The sequence below is a fragment of the Amphiura filiformis genome, chromosome 1, assembly GCF_039555335.1.
Source record: "Amphiura filiformis chromosome 1, Afil_fr2py, whole genome shotgun sequence".
Lineage (NCBI taxonomy): Eukaryota > Metazoa > Echinodermata > Ophiuroidea > Amphilepidida > Amphiuridae > Amphiura > Amphiura filiformis.
Genome location: NC_092628.1, coordinates 17,595,117 through 17,620,409, shown reverse-complemented (window position 1 = coordinate 17,620,409; position 25,293 = coordinate 17,595,117). Strand labels below are relative to the sequence as shown.

The 25,293-nt window shown below is 36.5% G+C and overlaps 1 protein-coding gene across 13 annotated transcripts in view; it reads left to right on the top strand.

Annotated features, from left to right (window-relative positions):
* LOC140162964 (3',5'-cyclic-AMP phosphodiesterase 4C-like) overlaps window positions 1-25,293 on the top strand; it is a 573,837-nt gene that overhangs the window by 465,296 nt on the left and 83,248 nt on the right. The window contains exon 1 of one of the 13 annotated variants that reach the window (XM_072186622.1): window positions 21,373-21,505. The exons of the other annotated variants lie outside the window; for them this stretch is intronic. The gene's annotated coding sequence lies outside the window, so the exon portion shown is untranslated. Of the gene's footprint in view, window positions 1-21,372; window positions 21,506-25,293 lie in introns of those variants that run through there. 13 annotated transcript variants of the gene reach the window in all.

The following is a 25,293-nucleotide window of genomic DNA, read 5'->3' as shown; positions in this document are numbered from 1 at the left end:
ATGATTGGTTGTAAAGTGATGGCTTAAAATATATTCTGGAAGGTCGCTTAGGTCGAACGTTATACCTCGAAAAATTTCACATGATTCGTCGCAAATTTTTGGTCAAGAAATCCGGGCAAGAAATATCATTTTTTATTTATCGGGTCAGAGTAGAAAAAAAACACAATATTACCAAAGTTTGATGTGTTTTTCACTTAAAATATACATTCAATTTGCAATAAATATTTCCGCCCGGATAATAAGACGCAAAATCTCAAAACTGTCGACATCAAAACCGGGATCAAAACAATGATCTCGCTGGAGAAAAAACATGTTTACCAGGTCACCACAGAGGTCAAATATCTCGCCACGTCATGTCACATGATGTCAATAACCGGTTGTGATTGGTCGGATGATGCACGAAGTCATGAATATTCACAACATCAAGATAAACAACAAATAAAAATAAACCATAGAAGAACTCATAGACAAACAAGTACGTTCATTGTTTTCCCGACGAATTTTGTGTGAAATAAAATGTATGAATGAATTTTAATAAATAATGCACCTCAATTTTTTTTCTGAAAAAGTTCTGAATGTTTTATTTCTTTAAACTTCCAGCAGTACAAACTGAAAAAATCTAATTATATTTACTGATTTATATTTAGAAGAAATTTATACAAATGCAATGCACTGGCAAATCAAAGAATTCAAGAAAAAATATCTGGGGATTACTGGGCTTGAAAAAATAATAATTAATATTTTTTAAAAGCTGATCCTGGATCCACCACTGAAATATGGCACAAGCGGGCTGGCATTTTCTTCGGAAGGGGGAGGGGTCATAGAATCTTTAACCCAAAAATAGTGGGGTTATGATTTTAAACACCCAAAATAGGGGGTTATAGAAAAAAATGGGAGTACAATTTATAGCTATAATAGCTATCCTACAATGCAAAATTTTAACGCACTCAGCAGGCCCGTAGCCAGGATTTATTTGGGGGGGGCCGATTTTGAAAAAGTAGACTTGCGTCAGTGCAATAACAAGCTTTTGCATCTGCGTTCTACGCTGTATACGCCACATGGGAAAGTTCTACGATGAACAGGAATTAAATAATTTTTCTATAGTTATGCAGTTGAAGCCGAGTCAAATGAACAATCTAAATTTGATGTAAAAGTATGCAGGCTTTTTTAAAATAACAATAAAATTCAATAATATTTTTTGCTGTTTTAAATACCTGTAGGCGACAAAAAAGGACTGTTTTACTGAGCGCATAGACTTTTACATTAGGGTCGGTTGGTCAGGACTTTGACAATTTTTTGCAAACATATTTTGAAAATGTTCTGAATTTTTTCAAAAAAATTTCAGTCAAAATCAATAAATTCAGGCCAAAAAAAGGCTGATTTTACACAATAATTTAGCAAAATTAAAAAAAGAAAACGTTTTGTAATTTCAATTTCAGTACCTGATATTTTTAATTTGTTGACGGTGAATAGAAGTATTTCCATTGTATTCTATAACCATAATTTATCAAGATCATCGTGCAACTATGTAAATATTTATTGTTCGGATTTGTTCCATTCTACATTCCAAGCCTCTGATTTCTTTCTGTAGAGTGCAGGTCCAGGAATAAAATTCACAATTCCAACCACAAGACGATGCATGTCTTTGACATCATTTCTCATTAATACGGTCCCAGTCTCAGTTTCCTTTCACAATTTACAGTTTAACATTTCCCTTAAAAATAGTGACAGTCTAGATCGAGTGATAATTTAGAGATATTTAAATATTTAAATATGAATTGTAGTTCCTCATCAACCACTGAAGTTCCATCGTTGACTCTGTCGTTTTCCTCTTTGTTGTGCAGTTTTTCATACCTCCCGTCACAGATCCTGGAATCGTAAATAATATAAAAAATAGAACAAATATATTAGTATTTTTAATTTTTATAAATTATTAATTAAGATCAAATAATTAAAAATTCACACGATTTAATTTAAATCTACAGGCCATATTAATGTAAAATGCAAGCTAGCTCAGCTATGATATTACAATCATTGATGATTTCGAGTCCATTTCAAAATCGACCCCATTTTGCAAACTGAACCAAACCACGATGTAAAGAATTTGGTATCACACGAAAGCTTATATCCTTCGCTACATGACTAATTCACTTGTTTTTCACATCAAATTCCCCGGTTTGAAGATTCCAAGTTTCCACACCCCAAATTTTGAATGTAAAATCTTGATTTAAAACCATGTAAACAATGGTGATGGAACTACACACGTACGTACACAGGCACTCACACTCGACTCGACATGTGTGCATGATGAAAAGCGTCAACGTTTCTCATTTAAAACATTAATATTCTGGTTGAAAGAACGTTTCTTGTTTCATTCTGAGGAGTATTATTAATAAAACTACATATAATTACCTTCAATTATAGACGACAACGAAATATTGAATGTAAAATCTGCATTCTTAAATCACCGCAACCTTCGCTGAAGCATGGCTGAATTTTCCATCACAAAGATGTAACCCGGAAGTCGGAAGTCGAAAATCAAGATTTTATATCGGATATCCATGACAGAATTCAACATACCGTGGCACATTTGTAGTTCGATAGTCCCTCTACGCCTGTAAAAAGATCCAGTTTAGCATATACAACACAAAGCTGGCAATATCGATTATTGTTTTTCCGTCAATAACCACGTTGAAACCATGCGGTAATGTTTACAATTGGCAACCGAACCGCTATGGTACGGCGCGTGTGATTGGCCAATGTTGCGATTAAAGGGACGTGGACAAATGCATTACGAGAGCAGCGCTGTGATTGGCGGTCGTGCGCTGCAAGGTCATTACGTAAGTCCTGTGGCTGGTTTAATGAAATCTGTCATCGTGGCTACACACATAGCCTCATTTTGCTATCGCGGGGCCTTTGAAATGAATACTAGAACTTTATCCCTGTTTTAAATGGTCTATGATTATACCAATGCCATACCGTTTATGGGGAAAATATATCTTTGTGTTTTTTGAAAAGTAAAGAAGTCTCCATAGTTTTTATTGCATGATATAAATAACCTATGTACAGAGCTTCTCTCATGTAATAAACAATATGAAAAAAATTGGGGAACTCTTACAATGACGTCACAAAGTAGAGGGATATTTCACTTCTTTTTTCAAAAGTTGTAAAATGTGAAATATGGCCCCTCCTCTGTAAATAAATGGAACATCCCGATATAAATTGTTGTTTTATATTTTTTCAAGAAGACGAAGGATGAAAGATTTTGTGTACGTACAAATATTTACTTTCATAAATTCTCGTCTTAGGTGCAAAAATATTGTTCAAAAATGGTATAAAACCGCATTTTACAAGTCAGGGAAATACGCGTTTGGGAGTTCATGGAGCATTATTTACTCGCGATTTTACCAATGTGCTGTAAAAGAAAAGCACCCATATACTTGGTTTGTATTCCTAAATGTGGTGATCACCTCTTCAAAGCAATTACTAACTATTGACTCAAGATAAGGGACTGATACAGTGAAAAGATCATAAGTTTGATGTTGGTGTAGTATACAGCATCATTATACCAATGCCATATATTGGGGAAATACATGTTTGTGTTTTCTGAAAAGTAAAGAAGTCTCCATGATTTTTATTGCATTACATGAATAACCTATGTACAGAGCTTCTCCCCTGTAATGAACAATTTGAAAAAGATTGGGGAACTCTTACAATGACGTCACAAAGTAGAGGGATATTTCAGTTTTTTTCAAAAGTTGTAAAATTTAAAATATGGGCCCCCTCCCCTGTAAATAAATGGAACATCCCAATATAAATATTTGTTGTTTTATATTTTTTCAAGAACACGAAGGATGAAAGATTTTGTGTACAAAAATTTACTTTCATTAATGGTCGTCTTAGGCGCCAAAATATTGCTCAAAAATGGTATAAAACGGTATTTTACAAGTCAGGGAAATATGTGTTAGGGGCATATTTTAGGGGGTCCCATATTTCCTAGGAGGGGCATACCAGATTTTTAAACCTGATTACTGCGTAACACTTATCCAAACTTACTAAATTGCCAAAATATGGTTGAAATTTGCTGACCCCCATCTTCCGCCTTTTTCCCATTTCATCTGTATTTCTCAGAAAATCTCTCTTAAGCGCTCCACAGACTCCGAGTATTATCGTACAATATTGTATGCAACATATCTCGTTATTTAATCTATTGCCATTCTATTTCCAGTAATGTTTAAGTTCTAACGAATGTTTGATGACGAAAAATCGATAATATGTTACATGTAATATCTAGTAGAAATATATTATCGATTTTACGTCATCAAACATTCGTTAGAACTTAAACATTACTGGAAATAGAATGGCAATAGATTAAACAACGAGATATGTTGCATACAATATTGTAATACAATAAAAAGTCTGAATACTGCTTTACACTGTTGTTTGCAGCTGTAGCATCTTACAAGTTATCTGACAAATATCTATACTCCTATTGTATCAGATTGGTCCAGTGTGATGCCCTGGAATCAGGACCAATTGACACAGAAAACCATAATTATAGATGTAGATCACATGCGATTGCTGAGTAGCTTTTATGGGTGGGTAAATTAAGCTGTCCACGCTTGCTGCAGATGGCATATTGGTCAAAACAGTGCGGCAAAATCACTGAATTTGGAACAGTGGTGGCGCTAGGAATTTTTTCAGGGGGGCATTGGGGCAAAGTGAATGGGGGAGCAAAATCAACCAATTTTGCTCAAAATTGCCGCAAAAAGTGCAAATTTCGTAATTTTGGGTTTTTACTAAACGGGGCTGCCACTGCCAATCCAGTATAGTACTCAATACCAAATGAATGCTTGCACACACACACAAATAAAGTAAAACACCAGACCAAACTAGGTTATCCCAAATGACCAAATACTCAAATTCAATGACTTAATTTCCTTTAAAAACAACTGACAAAATGTGCTGAAAATGACAGAGCACCCTCTATTTTCTATTTTAGAAAGCATCATGGTCAATAGTCTGTGCTACAAACCATGTACCTATATTATTCATAGGAAGAGAAACTGCTGGGTACCACACATGCACACAGAAACCAGACTCTTCGCTGTCGCGGCTTCGCCACTTGTCTCCCCTTGATGGCGGCTCAATGTGGCAGCATTGCCACCCATCCCTCGATCATGAGTAGTCTTTGACAAAGACTACATAGTCAGCAGATATCAAATGTGTGAAGAGTACTACTACTAGTATTTCATCCTGGAGGTAGTTAAAATTGGTATTCAAATGGATTCAAATAACATTCACTTATGGACCACAATGGCCTCATCCCAATGGCATAGTTCAATAACCTCAATTAAACAATCACAGTGCAAAATTTGACCTCGAGTTGCAGAGTATGAGTTTTGTACCCAAATTTTCAAAGGTCATTCAATGAATGTACAAATGTATTGGGGTTAAAGAACTGTGCCCTGATAGATGGACATGTTGTGGATCCTAGTGATTGTGCAGTGTCAGAATGTCTAGACCTGCTGATGAAAAACTTATTAACAAAGACAGAAAAGACAATGTGAAGAAAATATAGCTTGATGGAGTGTATGTTGATGATAGGCACCTGAGGTACTTTGTGTGGACAAGACAAGACAAGAAAAATACTGTGCACATTTCTAGATGCAATAAGTAGTCTTTTGAACCAAAGTTTAACCTTAACTTCCTTAGGGTGGTTGGGTGGAGGTCCAGGGCGGAGGTGCTGTATGTGTTGCCTGCCCTGGCCTGCCTATAGCTGAAGGGGATGCACCCAACTGTCGGTTTTTATTAAACTGAGGAGTTCAGCTTTTTGTTATTAAACTGAGGGGTTCAGCTTTTTGTTTGATCAGATATTGAATGTTCCTATATGTATAGACTTGCTTGAAACTCTCTGTGATGTTATCTGTAGCGCATCTGTAAACAGAGGAGATATCTTACCCTTCCCAGAATCCTTTGCAACTTGATGCATCATCTCCTTTTAGCAAAGGGCACTTATATTACATCATTCAAATTCCCTTTGTTTTCATGTTGAGAATAGACTGGCTAAACATGGGTTGATAGTCATGAATATTTTGCAAGATCTGGTTGTGCTCTGTTCATCGAGGTACTTTTTGTTACTATCGACCCATGTTGCACTAGATATCAAATCAGTACAGAAAATTTAAATGGAAGAAATGCATTGTGGGAAGTGTAAGATATCTTTCTGGACTGTAGCTACATGAAATGAATTCATTTGCTAAATTAGGCTATTCCAGTTGAAATCCAGCCACCCCTTAAGGAAAACATGACCTTAATCTCCTACACAGGGTGTGTAGATTTCAAATGGAGTCACACATTTCAGGTGACCCCCATTTGAACATCACACTCCCTGTGTTGAAGATTACGGTTATGTGGGTGTATATGGATTTCAACTGGAATATTCCAATATTAAACTCTTGACTGTATCATTGTTGCTGCATGTTTATGCATTTACACTGATACCTTATTATATACATTGCATGCCTGCCAACCGTTCTGATTTAATCGGATTCGTTCGGATTTTTGAGGTCAAAGGTCACAAAAATCGGAAAAATCCGATTTTTGAAAAATGCTAAAAAAAACCTCACTGGACCTATTCTGAAGTGCTAGGATCATAAGGATCATTCACAGTTAATTTTAAAAAAAGAAAAAAAAAACAAAAAAATGCAAACCATTATTTTTAATATGCAAACCATTTACCTCTTTATGTAGCACATATTATAAATGCATGGAAAACCAATGCATCTATAATATGTGATACGTGAAGAGGTAAACACTAGTTAATGGTTTACATATTTTTTTCAAATTACCTGTGAATGATGTTAGCACTTCAGAATAGGTCCAGTGGTTCTCTAAAGTTGCCAAAAACTTTGAAATTTGTTTTAAAAAATTAAGAGAAAAAAATGTAATTAAAAAAAATTTTTAATTTTTTTCCAACCTTGAATAGCAAGTAATTTAGGGTCTATAACTTCTTTTTTCCAAAGTTTTGTTTCGCTTCTCGCTTCACTCTAATTAGACACCAACCTTAGTTCCAAAGGTTGGCAAGTATGCGCCGTTATGGGTGAGCGCGTGCTTTGCACGCTCCGGGTCGCACGCACCCTGTACAGATTTTTATTTTTACAATGTTGGCAGGTATGACATTGTATAAAACATTCTTAAAGTTCTTTCTCATGTTATTAAAAAACAAAATGCACTATGTTTTAGCAGCTCCCATTTCAGCAATTTTGAATCTGTTTTCACAAACTGACAACAACAAAAAGATCCATGTTGGAAAACCAATAGCGAAATCACGCACTATTGTAATAAATTATTGGGATAATAATAATTCTGAAATAGTAAATATTTCAAACAAATTACCAACTAACATTTTATGATAATGTCATCCACTGCAGATCCACTCGTACTACATGTAGGTTTCCCCCCATACGTATTTAAGCTTTATATTTGAAATTTTCATTTCAAAGAATCAAAATCACAGAATTTGCTCAATAATGTCATCCCCTGCAGATCCACTCCTACTAGGTTTTCCCCCATACTTATTTAAGCTTAATTGAAATTTTCATTTGAAAGGATCAAAATCACAGAATTTGCTCAATTTTCAGTCCTGGAGTCAATAATTCTAGGAGCACAAGTCAATTTTAATCAAGCTTCTCAAATTTGGAAAGTGTCTTTATGTCAGTCAAATTCTTAAAGATTGAAGAAACTATGCATTTTTTTTTAACTAAGGCATTTCTTAACTATATGTGAGAACAGTGGGTTGCGTAGGGCAGCTATTGTGGCCTATTAAGGCAGCTTTTACACTTCAAATGATGATATAGATTTTTTAACAGTTTTATTTGAGCGCACCAGAGTACCCTCCTTCCAATTCGTTAAGTGGTGCATATTAATTTTCAAGCTAATCAAATCACTAGAAACGTTAAAAAGGGGCCAGCGAGAGGGCATCGCAAAGATGATTATCGTCATTCCAAAATAGCTACATGTATCTTCTGAAATATCAGCATTTCTCACTCTAGAACATATACCTGGCTACATAAACATCTTGCGCAGAAGGCCATGTTGTTTCTACGATAATTGGATACATTTGTTGGATTACCATAATTTTTTTAGTATAGGAATGCTACAGTGATGCATGGGATTGTCAACGTCAAAGATACCCACCCGTCTGTTTGCAAAACATCTTGCAGAAGGCCATGTTGTTTTTATAAAATTTAGAGATATTTCTTAGGTTATCATAGTACAAGGATTGGCATTTTCAACTTCAAAAGATTGCATTTTCGTGAACATATTGTTGGAGGTTTTTTTGTGTGGAGGAATTATACCTACAAGAATAGGCTACTGTTTAAGAAACGTCAGTATTTTCAACTAAAACAGGAGGATATCTGTGTATACTCTATATTTGGTTGGACATGAGAATTTTCACCTTACAGAAGAAATTTTCATTATTTTACGAGATAGTAATGTTTTGAAGAATCAAGTTTGCAAGCGTTACGTCTTAAATTTGTTTAAGATGTTACAATTTTGTTGGCTTTAAGAGATATTCATCTGTATTTTGAAGACATAGATGTTGTTTGTCATCAGAAGTGTTCAAACCACGGCAGAAAGCTTCAACATTTTGTGTTGTTCTGCAAGATAACATTGATGTTGTGTTAACCATAAATATGCGTAATTGATGCCAAAGACCATTTTTTCCATCACATGTATCATCTTTGGTGAACTTTGTTCTTGCAGCAATTCTAATCCAAGATTTTATGATATCAGAATATTCATGTGTCTGTGCTACACATCTCAATGGTCTGATCAACGTTAGCAATGGGAAAGTGATCTTCATAAATATACACCACATCAATTGTTTAAATAGTCTGCTTTGAAACACCTGACAAACACCTGATGCTGCAAAGACTTTCCCATAAGGAAGCTAATTATGATTTCAAATCTACATAAAATATCACCATTACCGTCTTCCATACAGATGCATCCACCGTGTTCTCAAAAATCTCATATAGAAGGAAGTGACTAACATTGTGTTTCTACTGAACAAACGGTTGCAGGTGAATTTGAGTGAATTCGGTGTGAAACGGCCCCAGCAGAAACAGATCGGGTGAAGGTGAATGCGCGGTAATGCAAGTGAATCCATCAATGACCTATTGAGGTGGTTAATAGTGGTGAATACGCGGTAACGTTCGCATTAGAAACAGTTCGGGTGACGATTTTGCGGGTGATACCGGAAGTTAGCCTACCACAATACAGTGTGAGCATTCAAAATCTGACCTTGAATGTCAAGAACACTTTTTTCTGGTCTTCCGCCCTGTGGGTAGTGAATTGTTACCCTGCATTTACAGTGCAGTAGAAACAACCCGATGAAGGTTAGACTTGCAGGTGAAGATGAAAGCGCAGTAATGCGAGTATAAACATGTATATTTACATCAGACGGTAACTAACTTCATATCTACTGAAGATAAACTTTTCAAAAACTGCTCTTAATTGAACATCAATTATTACAAGGACACTCGTTTGAATTGACATAAAATTTATTGTTTTTTGTCTGGTAACATACTCAATAGTCTCTTTGAAAATACCTTTGTCTGAGATGACAATACCATTTGGTTTTATCAGCAACATGGGAAGTACTTCATAAGAAAATTGGAGGCCTTATCACTCCATGGATATATATATATAGACATTTATTACTGTTCATGGTCTAAACTATTACCATGTTGTACTGCTAGATAGCACTGGTCCATGTGGATAATCAGAGGCCTCATTTATAAGGATATCTGTGGATATTTATGTCCTCATAAAATAACTATTTAAATATTGTTGTCTGTGGACAGTACATGTAGTCGTCCAGGCAATATATCAGAGCTCTTTTTGAGACTTAGAGAGGGAAATAACAGGACGCCATGATGTCGCGCTCTCTTCAGATCCCGGGCATTTACAGAAGCAGAAGGTTAGTCAAGATTTAAAAATTGAATAAATTGAATTGTTAGAAATTCAGATGGATTCAATAAAATGGATGCTTTTTGCATGCTTATGTTATGATGTTATATCATTGTGTGTACGTTCTTGGTCCAAGATGGCACCCAGGTATCCTGCCTTGCCCCTTAGCCATGCCACTGTAGGGGGGGGGGAGCAGGGGGAAAGGTTCAAATTGGGAGCAACTGCCACCCCGTAGTGTGAATTCTGTTATAAATTTCCCTCACATTTTGCCATCTTTCCAGCATGGAAATTCATATCGTAGGATTCGTAATACCAATATTGATTTTCAGAATTTTGTAAGCTTAGATTGAGCTTAGATGAGCAAGTACTAAAACATTGTTATGCCTGTGATGCCAATGGCACCCAGTTCAATTAATTATTAGCAAACTTGGAAAGCTTAACAGGTACACTCATCCTATTACTAATTGCATAATTACTAATTATGCATACTTAATTAGATTTCATCTTAAATTCCTGGAATCTGAAGAACTGAAATTATCATGCACACATAATCAATGCACCATTTCACTGTGAAATTCAATCCTTGTTTACTGGATCAGCAAGTTTTAATTAAATGCGCTTATGAATTAAAATTGATGCGCAGCTTTCGTAAATTTTTATACATTTTCACAAATTTTATATGATTCTAATTAAAGATGTAAGGTGGATTAATTGTAAAAGCCAAGTAACATTAATTAACTCACTTTAAATCTGTAAAAGCTAATTAAAAGTGAGACTGTGCTATTTATAGATTTGAGGAGAGTGAAATGTTCTCCCTTTGAAATGAAGATAGAGATAATTGTGCAACATAAATTCATGGACACTATTGCTTTTCTTACAGAGCCTCTGATTGGTCAATTACATGATATTATCATCTGAGTAACCAATCAAAATAGAGCCTTTAGATCTCTTAGCAGTTTTAAGCTTAATTCATTTTAGCACAACTCTGATTGGCTCAATATATGATATACCTCTCTTTTTAACCAATCAAAATACTTCTAAGAGGTTGATAATTTGGTCGGTAAACTGAGTGCCCATGGGGAATAGGGGATAAGGGACAATCCATATTTATGCTAGAGGAGAATTGGGGAATTCACTTTTTATGGTAAAGAGGACTTGTTTAAAAAAAATTGTTTCCCGCTTTTCACAAATTTCTCCATTTATATTCCTTTGTAGCAGGGGGTCCAATACCCTTCAGTCTCCCAATAATTGCAGGTGAAGTGAAAAAAACTGTGAAAATGACTATTTTTGATCCATTTTTGCCAATTTTCCTGACTCAGAAAGGGACCACCCCTTGGGCACCACCCAGTACAGGTTATCAGCAAATTTGGTTTTGTTGTCAGCCCCCCCAGCCCCCTTCCCATGTTGAAAATCTTTCAAAGCCACTTATTATATATGTTTGGATATGATTTCAAGTTATCAATTGTCTTGTTTCATTTGGGAAACGGTCATTCAGTGTGGGAATCAAAGGAGAGACACATACCACACCACTGCAAGGCATAGATAGCCAGGCAGTTTAATATCTACATCACCCTTTGACATTATCGAGACTGGAGTAGTTCAAAGCCAAGTTGCTGATTCATTCCCATTGTATCAGTTTTATTGCTGTAATTATTGTTCTGATAGTTTATACTTTGTTGTCATGGCAACATCGATATTCTGATATCGTGATCACACATTCTGGTGCATACCTCGAATCAGGTGATCAGTTATACTTCCTTTTAAGGTAATTGCGACTGCTCTGATCTGGTTTTGCCTTATTTGGGCACGCCCGATGTTATCATTGTTTGTGATTTATACAAAATAAGTAAATGTTTTGAACCATGTAATTTTGGCTTTTGAGCACAAAAAGAATTTAAGCTGTACCTATTTGTTATTTTGTATATAATACAGTGAGATATTTATATATATCACACCAGGTTATGAGAAGTATTGGAATTTCATAAAAAGAAATTTCAGCATTTAAATTTCTTTTAATTGAAAAAGGCATACCAAATAGTTATCTAATGAATAAGCTATTTAAATCTTTGTTCAACATATTTGTGTTTATTTGTCCATCTTTACTCTTTAGAAGAAAAAAATTGGTTCAGAAAAAGGAAGCAAAAAAAAAAAAAATATAAAAAATTGTGTTACTTAGAGTTAATGAAGTTGAAAATTAACAATGACAAATAAACATGAAACTGTTAGCAGGTCAGGCATGGTAAATATGGTTGATATACCACTTAACAATATGGAGGGTTTAGAGCAAGAAAGGCCTATCTGCTATAGCTGCCAGGTGTCATATGTGTACAATATAGAATGCAGAAATGGTCAAATTGAGCATAGGGCAGCTATTGTAGGTAGGCCTTTCTTGTACCAATCCCACGATGTATCAGGTTGAATATGACAGGTTGGTGAACCATGCCAAACTTGAGTGGTCCACAGGCATGAAGCGAAGTATACTTGGATCCGCAAACATAAATTTTGCGTCAGAATTGTATAGCATTTGTGATTTCAAAAATAAAAAGAAGCCTATCTGTGATCAATTTGCCCACATACAATTGTGTTAACTGTACAGTGTAGTATTATCATTGAAAGAGCAAAATAACAGTTTGCTAGCTTTTGTAATCATTCAGTCTTCAGTTGATGGCATAATTTGTCTATATCACACTAATTGAACCAATTTAAACTACTGAATATAGACCTGTTTGATGGTATGCAAAGTCAATAGGCCTATATAATGTCAGTGGCTCCAAGTTCTTTGTCTCCAAATTTTAAATAAATCAATTGATGTAGTTGAATTTGGAAATTGTGACATGATTCGGATAGGAGGTGGTACTCAGTACAAATGACCATATGGGTACATGCCGCAAACATTGGTAGCATTTTCAGCCTTTTTGTATATCAATAACCTCATTTCCAAAGCCACTTTTGATATATTGATGAGTCCATTTTTCTCAAATTTTTCGGAAAATAGCCCAATTTTGCATCATTGTAGCCAATATTTTTGAAATTACCCCAAAATACGGAGGAAGAGTTATAAAAATTAAGACAATTTGTGTTAAATTTGGCAGGAATTTTTTGAATTTTGGTAGGGGCGATATCGATGGGTCAAAATGTCTTGAAAATTGGTATATTGATTGGTCCCCGCTCAGTGGAATAATGGTTTTCTTCTGATCTTCCCATGAGAAAATATTAAAACTTTTGTTTTGCTTGGATTAACAGCAAGATTCCATGTTTGAGACAATAACTGTAAAGAGAATTGAGTGCATTTTGATCTAAAAAGTATCAATTTGACTGAAGTTCATGTTTACAGGTCATACAGGACCTTGTGGTAAGTTTTCCTTAGATTTTGGCCAAGACCTGCTTCATGCATGGTACAGTAATATTATACTGGTAAGTCTGGTATGCACCAAACTTCCCAGTCAAGTCTTTGGAAAAGACTACAAAGTTCTTTATAGTTCCAAGTTCAAGTTATTTTCCCAGACCTTTTAATTTTATGGTGTTTAGTTTGCAAGATAGAACAATATTACAAATAGTTCAAATGTTGTTGGGTCATACATTTTATTGAATTTATTCAGGCATGTAACTAGCAACTATATACTGTGTGCTTGAGTCAAGAAACAGCAAAATCTGATATTGTAAAAAGAGGCAGGTATGAAATATTTTTGGCACAGTTGATTCTATTTTTAGTTTTCCCGACCTTGTCCAAGGTTACCTGACTGTCAGCTGCATACTACCGATTCCCACTACTTTCAGAAGTCAAAGTTCAGGAATGTAGCCCTGTATTTATATGAAACCGTATCCTTCAGAAATAAAGAGGATGAGTTTAATACTCAAGTATTAGATACTTGGTTGCAATTGTCAATAGGATTGGCCTAGTTTTGTGAACTTTGACTGCAAAATTTGTGATAGATCAATACAATCATAATAAAATAGGCTTAAAAGTATGGTGTTAAATACAATTGCATGCATGCATACTGCATAAAAATGTTTCCATTGCAGATGTGCAGCATGCATGAAAGCTAATCTGCCTGAAATATTTTTGACAGAAATGTGCTATTGAAATCTCGCCATGGATACATTTAGTTTGCAAATCATAATAATTAGCCACTTGACTGCAGCACTGTGCCAACAAGACAAAGTACTCACCTCGCATATTCATTTGTTTTCGTGTTAATCATGACCATTGATCATGTTGATCTTTAACGAGCTAGCACCTAGTACTTGCAAGCAGCAAGAAATAATGACATCATAATTTACTGAACAGTGCTCCACGTGATTTCACTGGCATCTTTTGGCTCCAGCTGATATTTTATTTTAAGCTTACCAAAGGAGGAGAGGGATGCATCCTGAGTTTTAGTCCAGGAGTGAACCGTTAGCCAAGTGTTCTTGACCTAGTAACGATGGGTAAGGGGGTCAAGTCAAAAACTCTCTAGTCTGCCAGCGATTGTCAATGAGCACCTCGCTATGTTTTGACATGTGTACACATGTGTTGAAGAACTACCATACAGGATTTTACCTCTGCAGGTTGTGTGTGGCTGAGAAAGGCTACTGAGATTGGCTTTTAAGTGTTTGTGTGACACATATCGGAGGAAATATGCACATGAATGGCGACACACGTATTGTCTTCGGTACTTAATGATACTTGTTTAACCTATGGATATGTCCTGTTGATCTATATTATGTAGGAATTATGATCAAGATGAGTGGAGCCTAGCCATGGCATGATTTGATTTAGGCTATACAAGCCACAGCAGGCTAAGCATTGAGTGGTTATATGGATCAGTGTGTGATGTGATTCTGTGTTTTATGTGGAAAGTGTAACGATTCGTACTGTATTCAACTTAAACCCTAATTAGTGCTCCTTCTCTAATAATAAGTGCTGTGGACTCTGGGTGCGGAAATATATTGCATACAGAAAATATAAACTGCCTCTTACTGGTCATCATACAAGTGTGGATTATCATACTGGTACAGGAGTGATCAGGACATTGAGTTACATTGGCTGTGACGTGATTCATGTTCTTGTGCACTTCCAAAAGTATTAATATTGCAATACTGCTTTCTATGTAAAATGTTTTACATTCAAAACATAAGGGCCTGGGGTCCTTTGAAATATGTAGCTTACCATATTAGCTCAGTTCTTATGGAGGGAAATTCACAGGGGGTAAAATCTGAACATTTACTCTGTAGGCACCTGTATTTCTGCTAATTCTCCAGACGGGCACAGGTTTGACTGAGAGGACAAATGCCCACACCCCCCAGTGCCTGGAAAAATCCCCCCTGGCTATGGCCCCGGACCTCATTTATGCCCAATACAAATACTGGATACACTTTACCTGGTTAAATACATTGAAATATATGTATGTGAACATGTATGAACACTACATAGGTCTACAGGATTGCCCCAAAATTGGCAACATTATTTGGGGGAGGAGGGGCAGCATAAATGTTCGCTTTTGCCATATATTTTCCAATAAAATGTCCTAAACTGGACAGAAAGTCCATTTTGTTATTATACAGCATCATAAAGTTCCAAAAAGGATGCTTTTTAGTGTGGTTAGGGCCACTTTTTATAAAAAGTCATCTATGCAATGCACTTTTCATTTGAAAAAGGTTCACCTTTTGGAAGATCCATGCTCCACAAATTAACTCCTGCATACAGGTCTGTTTCCTACATGGATTTTACAGTAAAGGTGGAGCATTGTTGAAATTCTTGTTTTGTCCCGAGTTGTGATATTTTTAGAAACGTATCGGGCATCAGCTTTCTGGCGTTTTGTGGGAACATGATCAAATAGTCCATGTAGACCCTCTTGGGTGTATGACAAAGTATACAATGTCATGCATTAGTTGATTAGGGAAATGGACGCATTGGCTATTTCGGTTGAAATTCTTACACCCCTGTGGAATTAGACAACCTTAATCTCCCACACAGGGGATGTAGATTTCAAATGGTGTCACCCATTCAGGTATCCCCGTTTGAAATTCACACTCCCTGTGTTGAAGTTTATAATAGGTCATGTTCTTCCATCAGGGGTGTAAGGAATTCAACTGGAATAGCCCAATGTCACTGCTCACACTAGTATCCACAACATGTTCATCTATCAGGGCACAGTTCTTTAACCCCAATACATTTGTACATTCATTGAAAATTAAGGTACAAAAACTCATACTCTGCAACTTGAGGTCAAATTTTGCACTATATGATTACAGTATTATTGAAGTTTTTGAACTATGCCATTGGGATGAGGCCATTGTGTCAGATACTACTTCTACACCAAGCTCCCGGACCTAGCTCAGGTCCCACCAATCATAGTGTCCTGTGAATTGTGAAAGCTTAGTGCGAGTTGTGTTAAAAACTCCGCGGGCTCGGCTCAGGCTTATACTTCTGGCTATTTTGGTCCTTGACCGGTGATGTTTATGCCGTTGCTCTGACCAGGGAAGTGAGAGTAGGCTTCACTGCTCGGACTAAAGCTATTCAGATATATTGGACCCATGAGAGATAAAAAAGTTGCCAGGATTTTGTTAAGTTTGCTTCAGGATCTCAAGCATGCTCATAAGTCACGACACAGTTATTTCCTAATAATTTGTTTGTGAATGCATAGAATGACCTATGAAGGTGGTGAGTATCAATATCATACTCCGCAACTTGAGGTCAACTGCTATGATTGTTTAATTGCGGTTGATTATGAACTTTGCAATTGGAGATGAGAGTAGTGTAGCGTGTAGCTTGTAGCACTAGTTGGTCTACATTGTGTGATATCATGATAGGCCTAGATATCATCAGTGTTTAGTGGTTTCACACCATACACGGAAGAATTGTGGTGGTATTGATACATACATGTACAGCCATATGTCGATCGCTGTAGGACCCTGGATAAATACTACATTTATACAATGTACATACAAGCGAGGAATTCATCTAAAACCAGGATTTTATTACATGTATATATGGCCGGCCTATAGAGCAATAAAGGAAGCAAAGTCCGAGACTGAGAGAGCAATAAAGGAAGCAAAGTCCGAGACTGAGAGAGAGTGTGTTATTATAAAACCAAACAACCCACTTTAATCAGTCATTGTATCAGTGACGGACACCGGCATCACATGTAGTGTGTTATTCCTGTGGTGTAGTCAGTGTTGTTCTGAATTTGACACACTGATTATAGCGGAGGTGTAGTATTTGATGTATGCAATTCAGTGCAGATATCACGGTGGATGGTGTGACATTGTAGGACAATCGTGAATCGTCCTACGTCAAGGTCTCCTTCGGTAAAGTCGGTCGGAGCGACATAGTTGTTGGGTTGCATATTAATTTGCTTGAGGTGATAATAATGGAGGTCGTTCAGTTTTGAAGATGTTTTTCTTTTGTCTTATGTGATGCATAACGATGCACCAGGGATGGTACGATGCATGTAATTTACGTTACAAGAAGGAAACTGTGCGTGTGGATGTCACTTTTAAGAAGGATGGCCCTCCCACACCAATGTTGTCGCAAAGGAGTGGGTTGGAAAATATGTCAAGTGCGGTGATGGAAAATAGTATATTGATATCCTGTTCATTAATTAGTGTGCAGATGAAGTTTATATGTGCTGATAAATCCTGTGCCTGTATTAAAATCAGTAGGAAGATGCCATGAAGACATAATATTTTGAGTTGTGATTTAGGGAGTTTATTGTTTTTGGAGTTGGACTGGACATGTTTATGGAGTTGGACACGTAAGAGACATTTAGTTAGTTTGTTTGCCCAGGTTGGTCCGTGAGGGACACATGCTAATCCATGGGAAAACGGTATACAATACAATACAATTTATATAGCACCCTACAAGGACCACATCACTTATTACATTTATACAGTATCATGCTATTACTAGTAGGACTTGTTCTTTTGAACTTAAAGAGGAAGCCTGTCAGAGCAGTTCTGGGGTGAACCAAACCTGCCTTGTTATCAAATTAATCAGTGACAAGGTTATCTATGAATTTGACAGGTGCCAATTGATGATTTAATGTTATTGCATCAATTAACACCAGTGAAATTCAGAGATAACCATGTCACTGATTAATTTGATAACCAGGTAAGTTTGGTTCACCCCAGCAGAACTGCTCTGGTGGGGATTGGTCTATAGTTTCCCCCAGTGAGTTCCTCACCCCCTCATTCATGGAAGTAGAGAAGCTGCAACTCTAGCGGTGAGCAAGCGCATTGGCACCACCACACCTGTGGTCATTGTTATCGTATCTTTTTATGGTCACTGCAGATATGGTTTTGAATTTCACATCCCAATTTCCCATATTTCATCTTTACACAGCTTGTTAGCAGTCAAAATAAACTTGATGATTGTCATCCACACTTCAACTAGGATGATTATTTTGAAATATGAGCTGCACACGTGCAAAAACCAAAACAGAACGGTAATTTATCGTAGTAGCAGCACTTGTACAGTACTGGTAGTTGTCAATTTCATGGGCGTGGGTGTCCGACACATTTTAATCATATATTCCATGATTTTCCATCGAGCATTTCATTTTTTATTGGTGCTGTACCAAATTAAAGTCATTCGTTAATCATGCAATTACACACGTTCAAAATAAGTGTTCATACAAAATGGGCGAATTAGCTCAATGATTTACGCTGTTAAAATTGTGGGGTAATTTTTACTTGAAGGAACACCTCATCTGTTGTGTACAAAACCCGTAAGACAAGATATTTAACCCAATTTTTGAGTTGTTCATAGGACATCTCACTCTAACCACAATGCATTTCTTCCATTTCAATTTTCTGTATTGATTTGCTAGCTAATGCAACATGGGCTGATAGTGACAAAAAGTTCAGATCTTGCAAAAATTTTATTTCTTGACTATCGACCCTTGTTTAGCCAGTCAATTCTCAACGTAAAAAGAAAGTGCACCTGTACAAAGTTATAGGAGTGTCATTTGATGTAATGAGGTGGTGCATCATTTTGCAGAGGATTCTGGGATGGGTAAGATATCCTCTTTTTTGAGTCGACTCAATGTTGGGTTAAAAGTACAGCACATTTTATCAGTACATGTATTCTCCTTCGTATTTTTGAAAGCACTTTAGAGATGAACATTTCAATGAATGCCCAAAGGATACAACCTAAATCAAATGATAACAATATTGGGTGACAAGATTGAGTTACTTGACTGCTAACTAGGTTTAGTTGTCTGCTAACTAGGTTTACTTGTCTGCTAACTAGGTTTACTTGAACAAGAGTGCTAAAAGGCCTTTTGGTGTCTATATTTTTTTGCATAAAGTAGAAATTTATTTGCATCTTAATTTAAAATTGATCTATTTAATCTAGAAATTGAAATTGTTTGTTATGAATCATTTCTCAAAATAATTTTTTAATATACTTTCATTAAACAGACAATTACGCTTTTTAAAAGCTCCCCATCTCATTTGACACGTGTGATAAAGATAATGAGGATGGCTTGTTCTGTTGTCATGGCAACACAACTATGTAGGAGGCCTGAGGAAAGTAGAAAGGTTGTCTAATTCTGCTGGGATGGCCATAAATCAGCAGCCACTTTGCATAAAAATCAACGAGTTTGACAAGACTAATTGCTTACGATAGTGTTTACGTTGCACGCATTGTGGTCAGCGGCAGGCGCACAGATGAAAGTCTGCGACGACTGAGCACTAACTGCCACATCCGTAGGCTTTTAAAAGGTTTATTGAAAAACTGTTTACAAAGTGTTAATGTGAAGTTGGTGGGGATGCTGTAGCTGACGCTGTTATTGACGACATGTTGGCATAGAGCAGAGAAGATGCTTTTACTCGACTGGCGTGATGTCATTGATCATCGACTAAATGCCGGATTTGTTTGCATTCTAACTGCATCGTCTTGGATACAGCTACTTGAAATTGTTCATTTGTTATCATGCTAATGTTGGCGTAAAAATGGGAGGTTGGTAGGATGATGGTGAAGAGAGAGGGATGATTGAGAGAGAAGAGGAGACAGGCATTTACATCCATTTTGATGTGTTCTCTTTGATTCGGCAGCTGGTAATATACCCATGCTGGTAAATCATCATTGTATCGAAAAGGTTGCACATGTGGATTAATTAGGTCACCAGGAGTTTGTTTAGGTGGAAAGGTCTTGCTGCATTGTCCAGGACATGGTATGTTTGAATGGCATAGCATTTTGTCATTATCCATGATGATGATGCAGCCATTTTGAGCTAAACAGGATGATAATTTGCTCCGACATTTTTGCCATCATAGTGTTACGTGTAATCCAGTATTAAATCACAATGTCTACTGGATCATGCTTGTTGAGTCCAGAACCACAATCAAAGTGATAGACACATAAGGTATACCGTATGTACTATCATTCCAAGAGGTTTGTGATCTAGATACGAGGGAGTTATATTTATGTAATCACTTCACTGGCAGTTCAGTATTCTTTCTTTAAAGTGACATTTTGTCTCCAGTTCCGCTGGTGACACATGCAAGACTTGGTTGCCTGTGCAAGAAGCGTTTGATTGACAGATTTTCGTGTCGGATGAAATAAGCTTTATTATTAAAATAGTGTTACTTTATTTCTGTTGTTAAGTGATTTATTACAACATGCAGTATTAACCGACTTCATTAAATTTTAATATCACGTTGTCATGGCAAAATTTCTTGATTCAATTTCAAATGGTGGGACATTGTTGTGTAATTTTTTAGACAGTTTAACTAAATGGTGAGAAAAATCAATATATGGCTGTAGTTATTAAACAGTTGCTTGTATGCCCCACTGTTGTCATGGTGATCACAAAAACACTTTCTTTCATTAAGTGATGCGAGTTTAATCTTGATGATTGATATTTCTGACAAAACTAGGGGAGAAATCGGCGTTTTTATTGGAATTGTCTTTTTTCATGTGCTTTTAAGTCTCCTGTCGTCATGGTGAAGTTTCCCGTTCCACGTTGATTCTTATTGGATGGTATTTGTACAACTGTTGTTCCTTATTTCTCTATTTTCTGACGAGATTCGTCTGATAGTATTTGCTTATATGTTCCATATCAATCTCCAAGGTGACATTTTTCTCATCGCATGTGAGATATAAATCTATCCTCATTGGTCGTTTATATTTGATACATCTGGGAGAAAATTCGCTGCAAATTGACGCAATTCATCCGAGGTGTGCAGATAATAATCTTGGTTGTTACGGTATTTTAATGCTGAGGTTTATACACGGTGGATCCATATAGCTATTTGGTGATATCACACTCACAATGCAATGAAGCTTGCTTGACTTATTAAGTGAGAACAGTCGAAAGCAATCTTTAATTGCATTGTTACATGATTGTGGCAACACACTGAATGTGTTTAAAACCACGCATATGTACACAGATTGGGACTTTGCTGCGGAAGACACAAGCGCCAACATGATACCTGGACATGTACCGTTGCAGCGAAAGAAAGCGACGTCGCTGAGGAGTCTGTCGGAGAAACATGACCGGATGCGGTTGAGATTTAGAAAGTTCTCTGAGCCATTGTTCAGGTAAAACAACTTGAAGTGTTAATGTGGGTATGGGAAGGTTAAATGAATAGTTTGTAATACCTATGTTGCTATGTATTGTACTTTTTACTTTAAGATCTGATGATGATATGATTTCACTTGGAAAATGTTGTTTGACAGTTTACTCAAACTTAGCATGCATATTTTAGTGCTTGTTGTATAGGCCACTTGACATCATTGTTTATCAACAAAGGCAAGGGGCTGGTCTATCGATATGCTTGAATGAACCGCTACACTGTTCAATGGCTTTCTTGTACTATATGAAATATGGTGAGAGGTTTAAAATGCATGTGCCCTGTGCAAATTTGTGTAATAAATTTTAATAAATAATAAATAAATTTTGGATTTATAAAGCACCTTTCTCCAGATCTTAGAGGACTCAAAGTGCTGTAATTTCGCTGCAATGGTGAATCATCACAATCAGATTGCATCAACTAGGTTGCTGCTGAACGGCGCACACCTATCCGCATTTAGATTGTAACATCCACCAATTATCTGTGCAGCTCCCCAAATTCCATTGGGTGAAGGAAGTTTTTTTTTTGATAACCAAACAACTAATCACCGATTTTTGCGATACAGGAGGAAACCGGAGATCCCGGAGAAAACCTGCGAGAGCGAGCATGGAATCGGGATAAACCAAGTGCACATGAGTCCTTGGGCCGCGCCTGGGCTTGAACCCGGGACCTCAGTGGTGCAAAGCGAGGGAATTATCGCTGCGCTAACTCGCATCTGTACACACACTGCAGGGCAAAGAACGATGGAAATTGCTATAATTTGCGCGCATACTGCAGGGCAATAATGACGTCACATGTCCAGTGGTCTATAGATGGAGAAAATGTTGGCCAAAACAGTCATGTTTGTGATCTTTGATTATACAAATATTGACCAATTTCAAATTTGACAGACATTGTTAAAATTTTTATGTGGTGCTTAATTTGTTATGCTTAGGAACTGGGTGTCTAGAGGGGGCTCAGCTCCCTCAATAATTTTGGTGCGGGGACTCGAGTCTCAAATACCCTTAGCCCAATAATTCCAGTTGTGCGGGGACTCGAGCCTCAAATACCCTTAGCCCAATAATTCCAGTTGTGCGGGGACTCGAGCCTCAAATACCCTTAGCCCAATAATTCCAGTTGTGCGGGGACTCGAGCCTCAAATACCCTTAGCCCAATAATTCCAGTTGTGCGGGGACTCGAGCCTCAAATACCCTTAGCCCAATAATTCCAGTTGTGCGGGGACTCGAGCCTCAAATACCCTTAGCCCAATAATTCCAGTTGAAGGTGATAAAATACTGGAAAAATTTTATGTTTTTACCTATTTTTTTGCCCAATTTTCTAATTCCGAGGAGAGAACCTCCTAGGGCACCCCTAGAATGGATCATCGACCAAATTTAGTTTTGTCGGCCTCCCTCCCATGTTGGAAAATCTTCTGTTTTGAAGAAGCCACTGTTATGGGTTACAATATAGCAAAAACAATCAGTGTGGCTGTAGAGAAGGCATACAGGCAGGCCCATGCAGTGGGGGGGGGGGGGTGTACGGTCGCACCCCCCCCCAAAAAAATAGCAAAGTATACAAAAAGTCCAAAAATAACAATTTGCGAGCGTACCGAGCAAAAAAAAAATCAGGTTTTTTACACTTTTTTGGTCAAAAAAGGTCCAAATTTTGGGAAGAAAGTCCACTTTTCACAAAATCGCCCCCCCCTTGGTAAAAAAGTCCACTTTTTCAAAATCAGCACCCCCCCCCCCAAAAAAATATCCTGCGTACGGGCCTGATACAGGTGCTTGTTTATTGAGCAGACTGATCTATAATTTAGTTTAATAATCAGAAGCCATAATGTATTTTTATAATCAGAAGCCAATAGTTCACTTCAGGGAGGCAATTAAAAAAGGTTCCATTCAGCAAGTTGGTGTAAATGATGGAAACCGGCTTTATTTTGTTAAATTGGGTACGCTGAATTTGTGTTGTCTGCCAAGTACTATTTTGAGACTGTGACCGTCAAAAAGACCAAAAAAATTGAATTTGCTTCTTGTACAGGGTTCATAGTTATTCCAAATTGTTTGTCTTGCTGCATATCAAGCATGAACCATATTCCAAGGAGAAAAACATACAAATGGCTTGGGCTGGTACAGCAAAATTCATAATTGTATTTTTTAGCCAATTTATTTTCTCAACTGCCGATTTTCAGCCATTTTTAACCAGAAAATTGTTGATGGAGAGCAGCCCACGGGGAGCAGCCCTTTATATGAAACAATATTGAAGAGGAAACTGGTTACCATTGCACACCAATACCGTAAAAGACGAAGTGACACAGGTTGCCATAATGAATAGGGATCCATTTCTAAGTCAATATTTTGTGATAGGGTGTATATTTTGACAAACCAGTTAGCTCTTGACAATGATGATTGATGAAGACTGGCTGATTTCCAGAACGGCCAGCACTTGATGTATGGTTGCTGCCCATTATCAATGTTGAATGAAGTAGTCTGAGAAAAATTTGCATGCACGCTTATTTGCTTATTATCTATCTGCTTTTTGAATAAAATGTGTAGAAAAAAGGGTGAAAATTAAAGCAAATATCTTTTAGGGTTGAACGGGGTTGGCTCATATCTGAAAAATAAGTTTTATTTATTTTAATTTATTTATTTATTCCTATTTATTTATTTATTTATTCCTATTTATTTATTTATTCCTATTTATTTATTTATTCCTATTTAATTATTTATTTATTCCTATTTAATTATTTATTTATTCCTATTTATTTATTTATTTATTTATTTATTTATTTATTTATTTATTTATTTATTTATTTATTTATTTATTTATTTATTAAATTATTAAATTATTTTTTTCATACATTTTTTTTCATTCTTCATCCATTCATTCCTTCCTTCATTCATTCATTCATTCATTCATTCATTCGTAATTTATACATCTTACAAATACATCATGTTCAGAAAAATATTTTGAAAAACAAGAATAGTAGCCTACATGTTATTGTTAAAGTTGCTTTGATGACACAATTATTGACATTTAAACATGGCTTCATCGTTTTAATGTCAGACACTATTGTAGTTTCTAGCAGCTATTTACAGTACACATATCCTGTATGTTGAACTAATAGCAGTTGGTCATCTACTACAGGATATACCCTGGGAAAGCCTTACATAACCATGTATAACAATTGTTTGCTGTGTGTGATTAACATTAACATGAACTTTGTCAATGAAAACAGAGCAGAGATCTGTCAGTCTCTGTCGTTAAAGTAAGGCTAAATTTTAGACGTTGTCGATTTGAATCGTTTTTTTGGGTTTTTTCATTGCGAGGAGGCAGCACTCCAGTGGTATAGCCAGGGGGAGCCCCGGGAGGAGGGGGAATCTGCCCCCCCCCTAATTTTCGACAGCAAATCTTCAACATAACCTTATTTTAAACCTTGTTTTTTGACCAAAGAAATCCCACTGGTTATTTTGGCCATTTAACATGCAGTCTATGGAAGGACGTAAAGTCACAATAAAAGAATTATGACTTAATTTATTGCGAACTTTGCTCTGTTGACCTACAAAGACAACAGATTTGGACAATTCCATTTAGGTGCAAGTTGGGACATGTGTAAATATTAAAATATGCCAAAAAATTGGGTTTTAACAAAATTAACAAATTTTGTATTATAAGATCGTACGTACATTTATGACTTTAATCATTCTTCTGGTGTGAGTGACTCCCTTGTAGTGGAATTGTATACAGAGAGAGTGTAAAAGACATATCATTAGATACTTG